General features: G+C 33.5%; 1 non-coding gene across 1 annotated transcript; it reads right to left on the bottom strand.

The window, feature by feature from the left end:
• Nucleotides 1–10,020: 10,020 nt before the first annotated feature.
• On the bottom strand, nt 10,021–10,127 carry LOC127124069 (small nucleolar RNA R71). Its single transcript, XR_007803709.1, has one exon. It is a non-coding gene; the product is annotated as a small nucleolar RNA R71 (small nucleolar RNA).
• Between the last annotated feature and the right edge of the window lie 1,456 nt (nt 10,128–11,583).

Here is an 11,583-nt window from a genome sequence, read left to right as displayed (position 1 = left end):
TTGACTTAAAATTTCAAAAGACAAAAAGAACTGACACTCATTCAAACTTTTGGACCCTTTGTGCCTCTTTCAAACTTAAATTTTGATTAAAAGCAATCTACTCACTTTGAAATTGATACCACGAACTACGAGGTTTCGATCCCTCATTTTTATGTTGGTATGTAGGCACAAGTCCGAAGGTATTGTCAAACACAAAAATATGAAAAATGAATTCTTTCCTCATCCCCACACTCTATTTTTTCTCAAACATATTTTATACCAAAACACATACACACATAAAAAGGGCTCCCTAGGAGTACCTAGGACACTTTGGGTGCTAACACCTTCCCTCTGTGTAACCAACCCCCTTACCTGTAATCTCTGGCATTTTATTAGTTTTGATTTGAAAACTTCTTATCTTTGGGTTTTGTTCGCACTTTTCCCTTTTCTTTTGGAAACAATAAAAGCGCGGTGGCGACTCTGGTTTTATTGACTTTAAGCTTATCCATAGCTTGATGGTCATGAATTTACCGCTACAATCGTGACTAGAAATAAATATAAACAATTGAAATGATAGGGAAAAAGAACGTTAGCTTGAGAGATTTGTAGAGTTCAAGTTGGAAGAACAAGGGCAAGACCACCAAAGACCTAGAAATGTTGCACATATGAAAATGAAGTTTGAAAGAAATGAGAAAATCACTTTCAAAGTATAAGTTATAGAAAATACTAGAGTTATGGAACTCTAGTACGAGAGGAAGGAAGAGAGAAGCTAATGGAATTCTACCCATTATATAGAACTAGGGAACATGGATCTATGACTAAGTATCAACAGAACACCAAGAGATGTGACCTATGACTCGAGATTAATATCGATTCCATTATGGCACTTGAATGCATTCAAGTGCTATAACAACATTGCCATATCCTTACTCTTGATGCCTAGGGCCACATAGGGAATTTTCGTAATGAAACACTACTCTTACAAGAAAAGCATTTAATGCACTTTTTCTAGGATACCTACTCCCATTTGGCACGTTACTAGTCTCCTTCACGACTCGGGAATTACTTGGGGACCTTGAAAATATGAAGAATGGCATTTTGCTACAATCCTATCTTCATTCCCGGTAGTTAGGACTGGAGCAACTGTTCCAAGCAAGCCAAATGATCCAACAAGATCGGCCTAACACAAACGCCCAACATAATGCTCTCATTCAAGACGTATGAATATGGGATTTCTCCCCCACGAGGCCGCACACCAGAATCAAGGCACACATTTATCTTAAGAAATCAGACTCATTCCAACGATCTTATGTTGTCCACACAATGTCTATCGAGAGTGATTTCAATTGTCGATCATATAAAAGTTTATATACGTGCCATAACATATACAATTCATTCACTCTTACAAGTTACACCTCTTTAACTTCGCTGACGTCAGAGTGTTAAACTTACAAATACACCTTATGTTCCACCTACCAAAGACTTACACCGCCATACTTGGGAGCTTCTACAACAACATTCATCCGCACACCATCAGTATATATTCCACATCAGAATAAATCATATCCATAATATTAATAGCATAAAAGAATTTTTATATATTTTAAAAATTAATTATTTTTATATAATTTAAAAACTAAACTAAAGAGATTGTCATGATTTATAAATCAAATTAATAATTCATTCAATATGAATTAATATATCATTTGCATCCGTGATGCCTCCGGTCAAAATAAATATTGAGTGATATATCACATTATATTAATATTATATCATTTAATAACATTTTAGTTAATATTTAATTTTTAAATTAGACTGTTGGATTTAAAAATTTATATCATAGTTATCTATATAATAAACTTATTAAATAAATCTGAAATTCTTTAACATTGTTATGATATATTAAAATTAACGTTATAAATTACATCATCTAACCACTTAGACTAATCCATTATTGTTTTTACTATGGAAAAGTCAGCAAAGAATCCTTGTATTATTCTAGTGGAAGAATTTCATCCAAGAACATATTAAACCATTAATTTTATGTGTCTCAAAAGCTACTTTAGGTCCCAATTCTTATCCAATGGTGATTACTAAATATTTGAATACATAATCAAACAAATACTAATAAAAAGAAAGTCATATCCTGTTATGCTTATCAATGGTGCCTCACCTAGCCTTTTTGATTAAAATAATGGTGTACCTTCTTCTGTTTTCAAACGCATCTTATTGAGGTCATCCTCAATGCTATTAATTTTTTTTAAGTATTCTATTTTATCTTATTCAGAAAAATAATACTCTATATTAATTTGTTTTTTTGTGATTTACTCTATATTAAATTCAAACGATCTTATTTATATATTTTCACTTAAAAATAATAAATTGTTCGTTTTTAAATAGCATATTATTTATTTTTAAATGTTTATAAATATTTTTTTCACCACTTCTCACTTTTTTTACACTAAAAACTAATGATTTGTTAATTTTTTAAAAAAATATATGATTTATATAATTTACTTTTAAAGTTTAAAAAATATTACTATATGACTTGTCATCTTTTTAAAAAAATATGTCATTTAAAAAAGATATAACATCAATTTTAATTGAAAACAGAGAAAATTAATATTATTTGAATTTAAAACAATAAGATTAGTTTCTATATAAAATAAGTAAAACAAAATGATAATTTAGTCTATAAAACATTCATCAATAACATATTTTTTTAATATATTTTTTATGATTAATTAAAATTTACACAAATCACACTAAATCATATAAGTCTTATATAAATTTAATAGAATTCATTTGTAATAAAACAATAATACATTTAAAAATATTTGTAAAATATATTTTAATTAATTTTTAAAATCCTGAAAGAGAATTTCTTAGTTTGACTCGTAGATTTATGTTTGGAAAATTTTATCTGACACTCTTTTAGTTAGTCACAAAATTTTGATTTGATTATACTTTTATTTGATTTGAAGAATTTATCAAATTTTGTAAAATATCCGATAATATATATGAGATGAAAATCTGTAAAAAAAAATATTTTTTTTTAAATATTTAAAGTTTATCTATAAAATTTGTTGTTAAATGCTTACCTACAAATTTTTCTGGCATTTCGAATTAGATGAATTTTATGTTTTCTCAATGGATTTTTGAAATTCAGTATTTAATTTTATAAATTTTTGTCGAATTTTTCATAATATCTGATGATCTGCAGAAATACATTACCTGTAAATGTTTTTGGCACATTTTGAATTATACAATTTAAATTTTTTTATGTCTTTTAATCGGATTTTTAAAAAATCTACTAAAAATGCATACTAGATTTTTTGTGTCTAAAGATAATTTTTTAATATATGCTTAATGAAAAAATGAAAACGTTATTTTAGGTATTGCGAAAATATGAGAATGTCATTAATGAATTTAGGGGTGTTAGATAAAATTTTCCCATGTTTGCCCCATTATACATTAACCCAATTCTCCTTTTCCGTATAAACTGCATGAGTGAAAAAATTACATCATTGTTTCAATATCAGCTATTTACTTTCAGATGTATTTTTATTTTTATACTTGATTTTGTTATTAATAATACAAATTTCACATTCGTTCCAATTAATTTGGGGATTTTTACATGTTTGTACTTTGTATAGAAAATAAATTAGATAGAAGAAAAAACAATATACTACTAACTTTGTAAAAACTTTAGAAAGACTAAATCCAAAAGATATTATTATGGTCCAATCCAACGAAATTATGGGCCAATACGATATAGGACTTTTTTTAAATTTATATTTATTTTGTTTTTCTTCCTGCACCTCTTCTTCATTACGTTTTTTCCTACCATGATATCTGCATAACATCACAATTCAAATGCAATGCGCCTTCTGCAGATCCTAAGCATACATTAGAATTTCAACTACATAGACATATAAGAATATTAAGTATTTGTTCCTTTCAAAATCGTTATTCGCGTATCATAAGAATATTAAGTATTTGTTCCTTTCAAAATCGTTATTCGCGTATCGATCTAAATGTAATCAATCACCGTTCATAAGAGGTACTATATTTTTGGAATAATCTTTCCATTCGAAACCTTTCTAAAACTTTATTGTTATATATCTCTTGTGACAAGTCTGACGTTCTACAAACCTTGTCTCATTAAATCTTAATGCTAATGACATAAGAAACGTCATTCATATCCTTTGTATCAAAACTCTTAAAAGAGAGATTATTTAAAGTATAACAAACCTTTATCATGGGTAGTAACATATAGTATAAGAAAACAAAATTTATTGCCACTAACCTTATCCCTAAGCTTCTGGTATACACATTAATCCATAATTACCCAACATCCTGAAGCGATTCTTGATCCTATTTCCACAACAATAAATTTTATATTTTTAGACACTAATGTAACACCCTGTATTCAAAAACAGATAAATCATAGAATAAATCAAACATTAATTATAATTCACACGTTTAGGATGTCACTCATCATAAAACAACACATATCCTAAATAAGGTAAAACATTTTAATACTCCTGTCATCGCATGCTCACATTCACTTAGAGTATCATTGCAGCGAAAATCATCAAACAAGCATGCTTCACAAAATATTTAAGTCTCAATAAAATACCTTATTTGAATAAAAAATAATGTGGCAAAAATCTCCATTACAACATGAGCTTAAAATGTCAAGAGCATAACATACAACTCTCGATTAGCAAAACACAAACTAAATAAAACAATCAAATGTTCACAACCCTGATGTTACAAGATTAAAGGAAAACTTCTAAAATAACGATGAAACTAAACGAAGTAGCTCCAAGATCTAACTTCCACTTACAACAGCAAACTCTACTCCTGAGTATTTGCAAGATGTCGATGGTGGACAACATCAAAGAAAAGGGGTGAGAAACAACAAACCAATATAAACAGTGTAAAGAATGCTAAGTGTTGTACCTCAAAATTTTCCCTCCCTTTTTCATCTTTTCACTCAACTTGTGACTTGGGATTCACCTGTACACATTCATGCTTCGTTCATATGCATCATGCAGTCATATTAATACAAGCATCATAGATTCAAAGTTTGTGTATAATTAAAACCAGGGTTTTGCTTGAGTATTGGAGAATTACTCACCATATGGAATGTAAACCCTAATACCATGCCCTCAAGGGCCTTGGTTCAAAAAGGTTATAATCATGAAATTCATCTATGCATTCAAACCCTAATTACTGATTTAACCATCATTTTACCTCATGAGCTTTTATCTATGCATCTGAAACCCTAATCAGGGAAGGTATGATCCTTTGTTTCCATGTGGCTTGAGTTATCATCCCGAGCTTGGTAGAAACCTTGATTCATCCCTCATCTGCATGCCTACATGTTTGATGTTTCACCTGATTCAAGCATTGCCCAGGCCTTTGATTTAAATCTTTTGGTATTGGCAGAAGCACTGACCCATATGTCCTGATTCATTGTGGATTATACAGTGGTATGTGTTTCATGCCTTGTTTGCCATCCTGTGAAACCCTAATTCATGCCTCCCAATTGACTTTGGTCAACTGTTGACCTTTTGGTCAACCAATTGACCAAAGTCAACCATTCCATTTGTGATCGTTCCAAACCTAATTTATCTCGTCTATATACCATTTCCATATCATAATCAATAATTAGGTTTTAGATGACAACATTGATTACGTTTTTGTGATTGGTTTCTATTTACATTAACAAAAAGTCACTAGTAACTAAGGCATTAAAAGCTTTCATACAATTTCTAATGCTCATGTTCATGTATAATTTCCATGTTGAAGTTTCACTTCCAATTTCCATTAATCTTTTCAAATCCGATTACAAATTATTTTTGAAACCATTTCAAATTAACTTTTAATTAACATTTTGACATTTTAAATTAAACTTTTCAAAACCACTTCAGCATTGTAAATCCATTTTCAATAAATTGACATTTCAAAAACCTTTACTAATGTGTAAACTTCCATTTAAAACTCTTTTTCAACATTTGAATCCATTTCAAATCAACCATCAAAAACCATAATTAATTCACAATAAACCCACATTCATGATTAACTTCATACCTTACAATAATAATCAATACATTTTCAATCACATTTAATTCCCGAATTTATTCCAAAGAAAGTTTCAATACAACTTCCAAATTCATTCTTTCTACAATTAGATTAATTATGCATACAAAATTCATATACATGAACCCATTCAATATATGCTTACCAAACAAATCTAATTTAATAATTACTTAAGGCATTACATTCCATTTATAATCTTATAAAAACAATAAACAAGTCCCATGAATCAAACCAACTCCATCTCTAAGTCAAGCTTATAATCGGCATAGCCCTACAAAATCAAGAGCAAAAAAAGCAATGTCAAATTAACTTTAAAACCAATGCAATTTTAACCATTTCTAAGCCATCATTATATGCTAACAATCATACAAAATCAACCAGCAAAACTAACACATGAGAGGCATTCCAAACTAATGCAAAAACAACAATTCAACATCAATGCAACCATCAACAATTTGCTGCACTCACATCTCAACAATACACTACAATATGGTATTGCAGTAGGAAAAAAGGCAATGTAGTAGTAGAATTTTCAGGTGACAGTGTAAATAATAATGTGAAACAAGCATGGCATAACAATCAACACTACTACTACTACTACTACTGCTGCTACTACTACTATGTTGAGTAGGTTCTATTATGACAGGATGGTAGCAAGTGCGCCTAGTGACTTTACTGAAATGGTAAATATGGGTTTGAGATTAGAAGAAGGTTCCCGTGAAGGACGATTGAAAGAAGGTAGTTCATCTGATGGTTCCAAAAAGTATGGGAGTGGATTACCCAAGAAAAAGGAACATGATGGTAACGTTATCTCGCAATAGAAATGTAGTAGACTTCCAAGGAATAGTCAACGCCATCAGCATGTGGCGTATGTAACTCCAGTTATTAATTCTGCTCTGTTCGTTCAAGTGACACCGAGTTATCAACTGCGCTTTCAACAACGAACGAATCAACAGAACCGTGCCCAAATGCCCGCACAATTTGATCCAATTCCAATGACCTACACAGATTTATTTCCCTCTTTAATTCATAAGAACTTGGTACAAACAAGAACTCCACCAGTTGCTCCGAAAGAGCTTATGTGGTGGTATAAACCTGATCAATATTGTGCATTCCACCAAGGAGTACCCAACCATGATATTGAGAATTGTTTCGCTTTGAAAGCTGAGGTAAGAAGGTTAATGCAAAGTGGTACCTTGTAATTTGAAGACTCTAGTCATAATGTACAAGCTAATATGTTTCCCAAACATGGCAGTGCAACTGTGAATATGGTCGAAGGATGTCTAGGAAAATATTGAATTTTTGACGTCAATCTGATCAGAAGATCCTTGGTTGAAATGCATGCAATGTTATGTGAGTTGAGCTATTATGAGCATGGCCATGCCTCTTGCCATGTTTGTTCTATAGATCCCCGAGGATGTGCTGTTGTGAAAAGAGACTTACAAGAAATACTAGATCAAAACCTTATTCAGGTTACAAAGCATAGAAATGAAGATGAGCATGAGGTAAACGTCATAATTCCCCATTTTAATCTCCCAAAACCAGTTGTGATTGCATATGATGGTCAGAAGGCCGATGTTTCTCCGTTGGTTATTCATTTGGTGGGTCCTAGGCCTTAAGAGTTTGATAAAGTTATGTCTTACAAGTATAATGCTACTATGGTGGAAGACAGTAAAGAGGTGATAATTCATGCTTTTTCGTCAGTTGTGAATGATGGCACTGAAATTCACCGTATTTTCGACTCCGATTCCGCATGCATTTTAGTTGTTTCATTGTTATTTTGTTATGTTATTACTATGTTTTTCTTTGTTTTCAAGTTTTTAGTCTAATCGGAGCCCTGATCGAGAAAATGAGCGAAAATGAGCTAAAAAGCCTAAAAATCAGCATTTTACACTTGTGGCTCTCACTGTGGCGGGCGCCATGGGTCCAGCCATTACGTGTCCCAGTTTCAACCTCTCCTCAACTGCCACATCTCCCACTATCTCCACTTGGGCGCCACAAGAACAAAATGTTTCCCTCCCATTTTCAAACTGAGGGGCATCCTTGTCATTTCCATTATTTTCCTTGCCTATAAATAGAGCCTTGATTTCATTCGTTTCATCATCCAAACTTAGTTACAACTAGACATATATTAGTATTGTGTAAAAATGGTAATCGCTTCACATTGGAGTGTTGCCACACCGTGTAATCGAGTTTGGAGCATTTTGGAAGGAAGTTTAATCCTGCCGCCATTTTCATTTCTGTTACGCACTTTATTCGACCCTCCGATTGGAGCAGGTTTTATTGCTTTACCTTTGTCTACTTTATTTTCCCGCACTGCCTTTATTTTGTTTACTTTCCCGCACTGCCTTTATTTTGTTTACTTTCCCGCACTGTCTTTATTTTGTTTATTTTCCCGCACTCACACTTTACTTTGTTTATTTCTCGCACTGCACTACTTTCCTTTATTTCTTGCACCTCACTACTTTTATTTACTTTCCTGCACCCGCACTACTTTAACTTATTTTCCGCACTCGCACTACTTTTATTTACTTTCCTGCACTCGCACTTATTTATCCGTTTTTATGATAAAAATTAAAATGCATTTTTACTTTACCATGTCTGGCTAAACCTATAAAGGTTAGAATGTAAGGATCGTAATTGAACTGATAATCTGTACAATTGTTCGTAGAAACACTTAAGGGCAATTTTGACTTTCAACTTAAGTTTTCCTGCACTTAATTTCCGTTGGGTAAGATCGAAAGTCGTCCGACGTCTGTTAAAACTTAGTTGTTTTTAACTATTTCAAATACAGCGAAAGCGCTTTGTTAGTTCATTAGGAGTTTTTAACTTAAAAAGAAAAGTGATTTTAAAACTATTTTCGGACGCTTTTATAAGTTTAGAGTCTGGTTCGTGAGAACCTCTTTTGGTTAAGAAATCCAGGTCAAAATAATTTTCAACTTAGTCAAGATACTATATTTCTTAAAAATAGGTTTACTACTCTAACGCAATGCGCGCCTTTTTATAAGTGACAATAAGAGGGTTTGATTAGGGAGTACAACTCGATTCTGAATACGCGAAAGCGACAGTTCCCATTAAATTGGTTCTTTTCAAAGTAGGAAACACTGCCCATGAGTAATTCTATTAGTAAGTACTTGGATTATCAATTGATTATGTGAATTACATTCGAACCTGTCTTTATTAATTGAATTGAATTTAATATTTTATTTTCCATTGTGCACTCTTAAAAACCCTGTTTCGATTACCTTAGATAAACACCATAACAATAGATAACGATAGATTGGCATTTGGTCTTTGTGGATTCAACAATCTTTTATATTATTCTGACGCGTTCGTACACTTGCGAAAAACACACATCAAGTTTTTGGCGCCGTTTCCGGGGACCAATTTCGTCAAATTTCGTACCCTGTTGTTATATCGTTTAGACTTAGGTTGTTACCTGCCGGTCAATATGAAAGACTCGTAGTACCAGAAGCTTTGTAGATCCTCTGGCGGAACCTGAACGTTATGCTCACGCACGTTTATTTTTCCCGAATTAGGAAAGCTATGGCCGAAGATCAAAATCAAAGACCTCTTAAGGATTTCGCCCAACCATCCAACGAAGAACCTAGTTCTAGTATAGTAAACCCAACCATCCCAGCTAATAATTTCGAACTTAAACCCTCCCTGTTGCAACTAGTGCAACAGAGACAATTCGCAGGTCTTGCTACTGAGAACCCAAACCAACATCTAAAAATATTTCTCCAATTAGCAGACACTTTTAAAACCAATGGAGCTTCTCCTGAGGCAATCCATTTAAGATTATTCCCTTTCTCCCTCAGAGATAAAGCCCTATCATGGTTAGATTCCATTCCACCCAATTCCATAACAACTTGGGACAACCTTAGAAAAGTATTCCCTGCTAGATACTTTCCCCCAAGTAAGACCGCCGTTCTTCGAAACTAAATAACCAGATTTACCCAGAACCAAGGAGAATCGTTGTTCGAAGCTTGGGAGAGATATAAAGAGCTGTTAAGAGCATGCCCACATCATGGTCTAGAAAATTGGTTAATCATTCAGACCTTCTATAATGGACTTCACTATAACACTAAGATGACCATCGACGCTGCCGCAGGTGGCACACTGATGAACAAACCTTATCCTGAAGCTAGTGCCCTCATCAAAGATATGGCTCAAAACCATCAATCATGGGGAGTTGCACGAGCGACAGTTGAGAAGAAGGAAGCCCAAGGAGGAGTACATGAGTTAAGCTCTATAGACATGATGCAAGCTAAAATGGACGCGTTATCCCTCAAGGTTGAGCATATGTGTATAAACCCGAATACTGCAACTGCAGTTTCGTCAGATTGTGAGATATGTGGAACCAAAGGACACCAATCTGCAGAATGCAGTCTCTTAAACGAGACCAACTCTGAGCAAGTGAACTACGCCCAAGGGAACCCATATTCGAATACCTACAACCCTGGATGGAGGAATCACCCGAACTTCTCCTATAAAAACAATAACCCTATCCAAAATACTGCACCTCCGAGACAACCAGGTTACCAAGCCCCGAGACCAAATCAACCTATGCAACCTGTGCCACCAAAGCCGAGCCTTTAGAAAATTATGGAAAATTTTATCACTGCTCAAACCCAACAAAATAAAGAGTTCATGAACCAGAACATTCACATTAACGAACTGATTACCCAGTTAGGAACTAAGGTTGACCAAATAGTTACCCACAATAAGATGCTTGAAACCCAGATCTCTCAGGTAGCCTTAAACCAAGCCCCCTAGACTACACCTGGAGGACAGTTCCTTGGACAACCTCAATAGAATCCGAGAGGACAAGCCAATGCCATTACCCTACGAAGTGGGACCGCTTATGATGAGCCATTTAACCAAAGATTGAGTGAACCCAAAACTTCTAAGGAATATACCGAACCCACGGACGAAGTGAAGGAACCAGAGGAATCTGAAAAATAGGAAGGTCAAGAAAAAGGAGAAGAACCTAAAGACAAAACTTATGTACCACCCCCGCCATACAAACCACCGATACCATATCCGCAAAGACTCAAACAGACCCAGATCAATGACCAGTATCAGAAATTAATTAAGGTTATAGAAAAACTTCACGTAGAAATCCCTTTCACAAAATCCATCACCCAAATACCTTCTTATGCAAAGTTTCTCAAAGACATCCTTACCAACAAATGTAGACTCGATGATCCGAAGCTCTTGGAATGCAATTCTATTTTCGAGAATAAGTTAGCCAAAAAAGATAAAGATCCTGGAAATTTCTCCATTCCTTGTCTTTTGGGAAGTCATGTCATCGAAAAAGCTTTTCTAGACTTAGGAGCTAGTGTGAGCTTAATGCCTTTAGCAGTTTGTGAGAGGTTAAACTTAGGAGAATTACAGCCTAATAAGATGTCACTTCAATTAGCCGATAGATCTGTTAAGTATCCGATAGGCATATTAGAAGATGTCCCTGTTAAGATAGGTCAGTTATTT

This window comes from Lathyrus oleraceus, chromosome 2, assembly GCF_024323335.1.
Source record: "Lathyrus oleraceus cultivar Zhongwan6 chromosome 2, CAAS_Psat_ZW6_1.0, whole genome shotgun sequence".
Classification (NCBI taxonomy): Eukaryota; Viridiplantae; Streptophyta; class Magnoliopsida; order Fabales; family Fabaceae; genus Lathyrus; species Lathyrus oleraceus.
The sequence above is the reverse complement of the archived record's forward strand: the minus strand, read 5'-3'. Positions and strand labels throughout refer to the sequence as shown.